The sequence below is a fragment of the Macrobrachium rosenbergii genome, chromosome 45 (assembly GCF_040412425.1).
Source record: "Macrobrachium rosenbergii isolate ZJJX-2024 chromosome 45, ASM4041242v1, whole genome shotgun sequence".
In the NCBI taxonomy this organism is placed as follows: domain Eukaryota; kingdom Metazoa; phylum Arthropoda; class Malacostraca; order Decapoda; family Palaemonidae; genus Macrobrachium; species Macrobrachium rosenbergii.
The window spans coordinates 31160272-31170713 of NC_089785.1; the positions used below are offsets into that span (position 1 = coordinate 31160272).

A 10442-nucleotide genomic window follows, 5' to 3' on the forward strand; every position below is an offset into this window, starting at 1 on the left:
TGCAAAAGAATCGTATAGCAGCACTGCCAATAACTTCCTGGAGATGCAGAAATCCAAACTATTCTTGAACAAAGAGCAATGGTCGATATTACTCGACTTAAATGAAAAAAACTGCACTGTCCTTTCTGCACACTTTACCCAGCAGATATGCCAAGTGTCATCTCAGCGATAAGAAAAACTGGGTCACTGGTGAATCTCGATTAGACTTCTTGGCTAATCTTTATCTCTTCACATATCAAAGTCACAAAATTACTTGGAACAAGAAGGAAGTCGTTTGATTCCTAATACGTTTCCTTTTATTATCTAAAGTGGAAAAAGCCAAAAAAGGGATGGATGGAAATGGGATATAAAATTTGCGCCGAAGGCCAAGCCCTGGAACCTATGAGGTCATTCAGTGCTGTGAAGGAAATCGAGAGCAAAAGACATTTTAAAGGTTTAACAAAAGGAAAACCTCATGGTTGCACTGGAATTAAGAAAGAGAATGAGAAGAGAATGATGACTACCTTTACCCTTTGGTAACGAAAATGGGAAAGTTACTGATGTTAATGATTGAATCGTTTTAATATGCAAATATGATACACAATCATGAATTATTCAAAAATCAAAAACAGTGCCTTCCTTAGATATACTAACAAGATGTCTCTTATAATGACGTAACTTTGGATACAACTGGTCCAGTCACTGAATGAAATGGAATATGAAATTTAGGCCAAAAGCCAAGCGCTGGGACCTATGAGGTCATTCAGTGCTGAAAGGGAGATTGAGAGTAAAAGGGTAGTAAAGGTGTAACAGGAGGAAAACCTCGCAGTTGCACTATGAATCAATTGCGTGAGGTGCGGTGACGGCACTACTTCCCTACGGGAAGTCTAGTCATTGAAGACTGGAAACAAAGTGGTCAACGGTAACCCATCGCTTTTCCCTTTGTAAAGCCGACAGACGTCTCCTCGTTTTCGCACCAAATACGTCATGCGTTGCATTTCTTAATGTGTCAACACTCTCGTGTCTACCTGCGCTCAGGTAATAAACACGTTAATACCCAGCTGACCTTTCTTGTCCTCACGCCTTCAGTAACCAAGACAAATGCAGGATTGGTTAGAGGTCTGATTATGACAAAAGACTTCAGATTTGTACATTTATGAAAAATGCAAATTATCCTGAATCTGCAATTTGTTCCGACAAGGACAAAGTATTTTCGTTCGGTGATCATAGCTGGCACAAGCAACCTTTACAAATAACACAAGAATTCTCTCAAACTGTTTGACACGAGGATTCAACCTCAGGAAAAAAGGTACATTGCTTTTAAACTAGCAATGGAATACAGTACGAATAAGAACTACAGTCGTACAGATTTTCTTACTGTTTCTGACGTGACTTTGATCGAATCGACTTTCGTTCCCATCAGAAATTCTTAGCATCATCCCCAAGTCTAACAGTATTGGGGAACCACACTAGGAAACCAAGTTCATCAGGTCTTAAAAACATTTTAGTGAAATACTCGGATGCATCCCGACTTAATCCGGGGGTGAAGCACCCTACCTAACCTGGATAATGGGAGGTAGCACCCACTGGACACAGACTAACCTAGCATAGGGCGCCATAAATTATAGAGTGGAATATGACGATGCTTCCAAGCTTAACCTAACACAGGGTACCGAGTCCTCATGGATAAGGGGAAGGGGGTGCCTACGCCTGCTTCGGGACCACCCATAAATAAATCATAATGATAATACAGGCGGTCCCCGGTTTACGACGGGGGTTCCGTTCTTGCGCCGCGTCGTAACCCGAAAATCGTCGTAAGCCGGAAAATCGTCGAAAATCGCCAAAAATCATAAGAAAACCTTACTTTTAATGCTCTGGGTGCATTGAAAACGATGTAAACTGCATTATTATTGAGTTTTACATCAAAAAAAACCTTCAAATTATGATTATTCTGCCGTTTTGGGGCCACTGACTTGAAATTCAAGCTTCCAAAGATTATTAAGGTGTTTGTTACGAAGGGAAAATACGGAAAGAGGAGATCTCGTACATTAGGAAAGAAGAAATAAATCAATATACAGATAAAAATGTATCAAAATGCGAGGAGAATAGTATTAGGGTAGTAATGCATTGCATCTTCGCTTGAACGTTTGAAGTTCCAACTGCACGACGTTCTCAGGGTGACCCTCTGACCTCCCCCAAAATATATATGACCTAAAGACTGGTTTCCTACTGTGGGCTGCCATAATATTGAGCCAGAGGAGGTTTAGAATAGATTAATCGAATGTTTGTAACCAAAATGAACGTCAAATTCAACAAAATCACATTAAATATTGATGAAAAAATGCATTTCACTTGTAAAATTTTTTAATTTCTAAATAATCTTCATTTTCTAAACCTAAATATGGCATTCTTTCCTAAATATAAGATATCTTTGACACAGACACTAAAAGAAGTCCACAATCAACGCATTTTTTTAAAATTGCAATGAAGTCAATGTCAATCCATAAAATATTCTCGTGAATTCTTAAAAATCACTGGCGATGCACCATTAATGAGGCGTTAGTCAATCATCACCAACTCATGACTGGACGATGCTAAAATTCTACGACACAAGCACCAATTACGGAACAAAACAGTTCAGGAATCATATCACTGGCTCATTTATGACAACATTTGAGGAAGCCGTGGTCATCGACTGGTGGTCGCAGTCACTCCCACAAAAAAAGACATCCATGGGGGGCACATTTGACTGAAAACAACACGAAGAGTTCCAGAAAACGACGGCAATGAATGCACACAAAGGAAAGCTGAGTACAAGCAATTCCTGGTTAACGGCGTTTCATTGTTACGGCACTTGGCCAGCGACGTCGTTAACCAGATTTTCGGCGCCAGTCAACAGTTTATCAGCACCAACAGCTGGTTAGAGGCACCACGAAGTAGTTTATCGGCACTGTTACTGCCGATTTTCGGCTAGCGACGTTCAGCCAGGAACGGAACCCCCGCCATTAGCCGGGGACTGCCAGTGCAAATTTGCAATAACTGACGGAATATTGGTAAAATGTTACTTTAATTTGCAATAACTGACGGAATATTGGTAAAATGTTACTTTAATTTGCAATAACTGACGGAATATTGGTAAAACTTTAATTTAATTTATTGGTAAAATGTTACTTTAATTTGCAATAACTGACGGAATATTGGTAAAATGTTACTTTAATTTGCAATAACTGACGGAATATTGGTAAAATGTTACTTTAATTTGCAATAACTGACGGAATATTGGTAAAATGTCACTTTTAAACCATTACAGTATCGCATTTCTCTACATTTTGACGCGCCCCTCGAACGTTTCTGACGTTCATTTCTCTGGTTCGTCGCCAGCCCCACTGGAATGAATATTAATAAGACAAAAAGACCGCCGATATCTCAGTGTCAGTAAATACGTGACGGATCTAAGCACGAGTTTCGTGCTATGTCAAACAATAGTTTAAAAGTAAAATAATACCAAAACGTCACAGAACTGACTGAAATACTAGACGAAAAATACTGGAGTATAAGTTTCAAAGTACAACAAACTGCACAGAAAACTTGTCGCTCCGGAAATTGTGAAATTAACAATACAGCTTCTAATCTCGAGCGCCCCCTTTCATCCTAGCCTTGCCCGAACTCCTTCACCCTCAACTTTAAAACTTATCTCGCTATTTAGTCACACGAAAGAAGTATAATTTTAAGGTCAGGCTCGGCCTAGCCTACCGCGACTGAATTGTAAGGCAGCTCCCTACAATGACCTAACCTATATAGTAAAACCCCCGTATTAGCGTTCTCATGGTTCGCTGGACTCATGCGTTCGCGGGTTTCTCTGTGGTGGAACATCTCTAGCCGTTTTTCGCGGAAAATTCGCCCGTTCGCGGTATTTTTCACCCAGAAATATTCACTAATTATTGTATTTTCATATTTTCATGAATAAATAAACTTTTTGTAATGAAACTATTAAAATACTCAGGTATAAGTATTTTCCAAAGGTTTTTCTTGGTTTAAGCTATCAAAATGGGCAGTTCTAAGTGTTTTTAGAGGGGTTTTAAGCATTCACGGATTTGACCTATTCGCTGGGGAGGGGGACGCATCCCCCGCGAAAACGGGGGGTTCACTGTATTAGGCTGACAAGCTGCCAAAATGTTATAGCCTATCGATGTCCTATTAAAGTAGCGAATAAAGTTTTACCTTGCTTCGGCATCTATGAGGCACAAGGGTAAAACTGAAGACTACTACCGCACCCCTCTCGTTCAGTAATAACCAGCTTATGCGCAAAACGGGCGCCGTGTATAGTACTAGCCCTTTGGGGATGAGAGTAAAAACACAAAAAAAAAAAAAAAAAAAGCAAATATCCTAAACATAAGCAAAAGCTGGTGAATTTTCTGGTCGGCAAAATGCAGGAATCGGCAACCGAGGGGCGCGCCTACGACTCTAAATGAAAAAGAGGTTCAGCGTGCCCGAATCTACCCAAAAAGTACCCGACCTGACCAATTTGCTCAATTTTCCCAAACGACGAGTGCCGAGCCGATTCCACTGGGGTGCGATCTTTCTCCTTTAGGGTCCGTGACTAGGCCTAGTGACTGTACGTGAATTGGGCCTAGAGTAACGTCCTACTAGGCCTTTAGGCATATTAATACGTGGCCTAATAATCAAACTTCTTGCCGAAGAGGCCTATTAGGCCTTTGGACTCCTCCCTAGGCCTATTTCAAGCCAGCTCAGACCTAGCCTAGTCTAACCTACCTAGGCCTATGGGCTAGACTCTATAGGCCTAAACTATAGATAATTATTATAGAATATAATTAATCACTTTACCTAGGCCTATATGGTATAGGCTGGACGCCATAGGCCTATAACCTAAAAATATATATAAAAAATAGGCCTATAGGCCTAATTAGAGTCATTTTCCTCGTTAACAGACAATACCTCGTGGGGGAGGACTGTCTGTCAGTCTGTCTGTCTGTCTGTGAGGCGGCGGCGGCGGCGGCTTATAGGCCTATAATGACAATAGGAAAACTAGGCCTATAAATGATCTAATATATTCGAAAGCTATATATAATAAAGATACGAGACTGATATTCACGTCTGTTAGACTGACAGACTGAAGTCTGTGAAGCAACAACGAGGCCTATAACGAAAAAATAGGCCTATAAATAATATATAGTAGACTGAAACCACTCACGTCTTCCCTGAAGTCTGTCAGGCTGATGATGAAAGTCTGTGTGGACGTCCGTGAAGCCAACAGCTGACTGAGACTGACTGAGACTGACTAATCAACTGACTCACAACAGACTGAGTCGGTTATTATAGGCACAGACCGGATGTGGTGGTTTATATAGGAGTGGTTATAGATTTTTTTTTTCAACAGTCTGTATTCAGACTTCTTTCAGTCAGTCTGTTATTAGTCTGTTATTACGGCTGTCAGACATTTTCTCCCCGTAATGATTCATACCAACGTGATCATGACTCTGCAGTCTGCTATTTTTTTTTTTAATTTTTTTATTTAAGGAAATTAATATCCATTTTGTGTGAGGTTTTGAAGCCGTAGGCCTATATATAGGTTGGTTACGCCTCTTTTATCCGCTTATAGTTTTGATTTTTCAAAAGATTTTTTGAGTCTGGAATTTCCATTTCTTTGGAGATGAGAGGAGGGAAATTAATATCCTGTTTGCGAGAGATTTTGAAAGGAAATTAATATCCTTTTTATGAGAGATTTTGAAGCCGTAGGCCTATAGGTTATCCTGGTTCCATTTACGTGTAATTTTGATTTTTCAAAAGATTTTTGAGTCTGGAATTTCCATTTCTTTGGAGAATGATAGAAAGGAAATTAATATCCTGTTTGCGAGAGATTTTGAAAGGAAATTAATATCCTTTTTATGAGAGATTTTGAAGCCGTAGGCCTATAGGTTATCCTGGTTCCATTTACTTATATGTCTAATTTAAACCAAAGTTTTAATTAGCCAGTAATTGTTGATAATCCATTAGATGTTAAATAATTAAAATACGTCGATTTGTCACATCAGACTTCATGTTTTTACTGTTAATATTTTATCATTATTAATATTATATTTCGTAGGTAGATTCACATATATACCTTTGAATAGGCCTATTTCAGCATCTAAAAAGTCATACTTTACAATAATCGGTGAATTATAATTTATATATGTTTTAATCAGTCAATAATTGTGAATAAGACATACAACAGATTTTGAATGATTGCAATATATTGATCTGTCAACATATTGTTAATTTTTTGTCTTTATTAATATTTTCTTGGGCAAGATTAATATTCTACTTCAGAATAGGCCTATTTCAGCATCCTGAACCGTCATCCTTTAAGATAATTATCAATTTATAATTCTCAAACGAATATTACATCATAATTCTATGTCATTCAACAGAATTGGTGTTATATATATTATTAACATTATATCATTTCTCAGGCAGTTATAAACTTATACCTTCAAAATAAGCCTATTTCAGCATCCTGAAAAGTCATACTTCAAAATAAGTAATAAATCATATTTTTGCATCAATATTTTAATCATATGTTTTCTTAATTAAGCTTCAAAACTCTCTACCGGATTTAAACTGCTATAACAGCTGTTTGGGAAATCAAAAATGCTGATTACTCTGTGTGCGTCTATTGATAAACAAAGGCAGTACGTGGCGTCAATACAGAGAGAGAGAGAGAGAGAGAGAGAGAGAGAGAGAGAGAGAGAGAGAGAGAGAGAGAGAGAGAGAGAGAGAGAGAGAGAGAGAGAAGAAGAAGAAGAAGAAGGTGGATGAACAAAGAGAGAGAGAGAGAGAGAGAAGAAGAGAGAGATAGAGAGAGAACAAAGAGAGAGAGAGAGAGAGAGAGAGAGAGAGAGAGAGAGAGAGAGAGAGAGAGAGAGAGATAGGCAAACAAAACATAAACAGTTCGCGGTTTCCGCGCCTGGTAATTTTTATAAATGAGTTAAAAATAGCTTTTTGTTCAATGAACAATTTAGAACCAGCATGTTGTACACCAACGGTTCCCGGAAACACATGTGCCCAAATTGGAGAGAGAGAGAGAGAGAGAGAGAGAGAGAGAGAGAGAGAGAGAGAGAGAGAGAGAGAGAGATTCACACAAGTGTACCTGATTAATATCGAATTTGTCATGACTCAGAAATATAAATATGAAATATGAAAGGTTATTTGTGGGCTTCTGAAGAAATATGAAATTATATATATAATTATTTCATATCTAATTATATATATATATATATATATATATATATATATATATATATATATATATATATATATATATATATATATATATATATAGAGAGAGAGAGAGAGAGAGAGAGAGAGAGAGAGAGAGAGAGAGAGAGAGAGAGAGAGAGAGAGAGAGAGAGAAGTTAACAAAGACCTTGGTAAGTCAATATTATTATTATTATTATTATTATTATTATTATTATTATTATTATTATTATTATTATTATTATTATTATGAACAAAGAAGATTTGGTCATATGGCCCCCATACCCATTTTGTTAATTGACGGAGGGGCAGCTTTCTTGGTTCAATCTTCATCATTATATTGGGTATTTTGGGTATTTTTATCCATCAGGGTCCTACTGACCCAAACCTAACACAGATTTCACTGGACAGAGAAGAAGAAGAAGAAGAAGAAAATGAAAGAAGAAGAAGAAGAAGAAGAAGAAGAAGAAGAAGAAGAAGAAGAAGAAGAAGAAGATGCCCATCTTATCTCATGGCTGGATATAATCACATACTGCCAATTCCTCTTATCTATGTTTGCTCAGTTCATGTGGTACTGAAACGCCCAAATAATGTCACGTTTTCTGAGACTTGTTTGGACCCCTGGGCTCATCCACCTCTCTTTTCATCGAGCTATTATCCCCATTCTTTCCACATGGCCAAACCATCTCTAAAGTACTGAGATCCTTCATATGAATCATGCAAACCATTTTACTGCTTGTTTTATGTATTGTAACATCACTCTCACATTTAACAATCACATTTAAATCAATTTGTGCAGTGTCTGGTCACCACCATGGACCATCTCCAGAAATCAAACATTCTTAACTTTAAATATAATCATGCAGTTTCGCACCAAATCTATGTTCGCTTATCTGACTCTGCAAATACCGTTACCGAACAAAATATACCCACAATTCAGACCCTTTTTACCACCAAACCAGACACTCTCCTGACTACTATCTTAACACAGGTTTTAATTCCAGAATTATAACTATTATCAGTATTATTATCAGGGGCTGAATTGGGTCCAAAAATGCAGTTATAGTCCTTTAAAATACCTGTGCAAAAAAAAAAATATGTATGGAGAATTATTATTATTATTATTATTATTATTATTATTATTATTATTATTATTATTATTATTATTATTATTATTATTTTCTCTCATCTATAGGAGAGAGAGAGAGAGAGGTGTGTGTGTTTTTGTGTGGTAGGGGGAGGTGGGAGGGATGGGATGGTTAGCCACCATCTGCTGCCCAATTAACACATGCCACTTGATATCAGAGAGAGAGAGAGAGAGAGAGAGAGAGAGAGAGAGAGAGAGAGAGAGAGAGAGAGAGAGAGAGAGAGAGAGAGAGAGATTAAAGGTTATGTTTACACATATTTGATAGTACAATCTGCATAAATAAATATTAATATCAGGTAATCAGTGATTAAACAAACAGCCTCGTGAATATGCAGCATATTTCTCGGTAAAATGCGATACAATATAATACGATATGATACAACAATGCAACAGCAACAATCAGGTCACTTAGAGCCATTCGATACAAGCATGACATAACAATGGCAGTGTAATGTAATCACTGCAGGGTAGGACTGGTGAAATCTGTATTTTTTAGTCACAGTTATAAAACATCTATTCATGAGTGAATAAGCAAAGGTTTATCTAAGTTTTTAAGTTACAGAGAAGATAAAATTGCCGTGATTTATGCTTTGATTGGACCCGTGGCCTTTAAAAAAAGAGGTCAAGGTGTAAAAATATTCTTTGGAATCAGAGGGAAATAGATTTTTGTTCTTCAAAATGGGTCTGTGGCCTTTGGAATTTTGGAAATTGTTAAAAAAAAAAGATAGGGTTCCTTCCTATTCTTTCATAAGAATCATCTAAACTGACTACTGACCTTGGAACGGTCCTGTGACCTTGAGAAATAAGTCAAGTCCAAAACACACAAAGCAGTTCCATTAATGAAAAGATTAAGAATGGGGAGGTATGTTACCCACAAAATATAATAATAATAATAATAATAATAATAATAATAATAATAATAATAATAATAATAATAATAATAATAATAAAAATAAAAAAAAAATAATAATAATAATAATAATAATAATAACAAGGTCAAATCGAATAATAATGAAAGATAAATAATCGAAAATTAAGTAAATAAATAAGGAAATAAAGTGAGGACTCAAGTATATTGAGGAGCCGTCACAAAGGTCTTCCTATCCTCCTCCTCCCCGCCCCCACACCCTTCCTCATACAAAAACAACAACAGTAATAATTAATAAAGTCAAATGCTGAATAAACGAAAAATAAATAAACGAATTAAGAAGTAAAAGGAAAAATCCCGTTTTCTGCGGTGCCTTCACATTCGACCTGGGGTCGGCCGAACATATTATATTATCACCATAATTGTAAACTGTATATTTTATTGTCTTTCCAAATGATCATGCTTTGTGTATTTACGCTATGCATCAGACATTAATGATCATTATGCTTTCTGTATGGACCTGTCCTGTTTTTGTAGAGAAATAGTTTGACTTCAGGTCACCTGTAAAATTTTTGTACCCGCGGTCTCTGAGAAGTACGCAGACGTCCTCATCTCGCTTTATAAGCGGATTTATTGATTGTTTTTGATTAAGCTGGCCTTACGCCAGCACGGTCTCTTGCTCATAGAGCAGCCCGTAATAAGTCAATAAATCATTACGGGCTGCTTTATGAGCAAGAGCCTGTGCTGGCATAAGGCCAGCTTAATCAAAAACAACAATCAATAAATGAGCAGTACTTGTCTTCCTGCTCATTATTTCGCACCTCTCTCACACCATCACAAAGACAAATTCCTCCTCCTCCTGTCCTCATACTACAACAACAACAACAGCAGCAACAACAACAACAATAATAATAATAATAATAATAATAATAATAATAATAATAATAATAATAATAATAATAATAATAATAATAATAATAATAATAAAGTCAAATCAAACTATAATAAAGATGAATTAACGAATAATAAATCAATGAATAAAGAAATCGAGGAGAAATTTACACAAATAATAATAATAATAATAATAATAATAATAATAATAATAATAATAATAATAAAATAAAAATAGATAAACAAACGAAAAATAAATAATAATAATAAAAAAATAAAATAGATAAACAAACGAAAAAT

The 10442-nt window shown here is 36.4% G+C and overlaps 1 protein-coding gene across 3 annotated transcripts in view; it reads right to left on the bottom strand.

Moving 5' to 3' along the window:
* The window catches only part of LOC136829870 (major facilitator superfamily domain-containing protein 12-like), a 40057-nt gene extending 34595 nt beyond the window's left edge, over nt 1-5462 (bottom strand). For all 3 annotated transcript variants that reach the window (XM_067088929.1, XM_067088928.1, XM_067088926.1), the window contains exon 1: nt 5192-5462. The gene's annotated coding sequence lies outside the window, so the exon portion shown is untranslated. The remainder of the gene's footprint in view (nt 1-5191) is intronic.
* Between the last annotated feature and the right edge of the window lie 4980 nt (nt 5463-10442).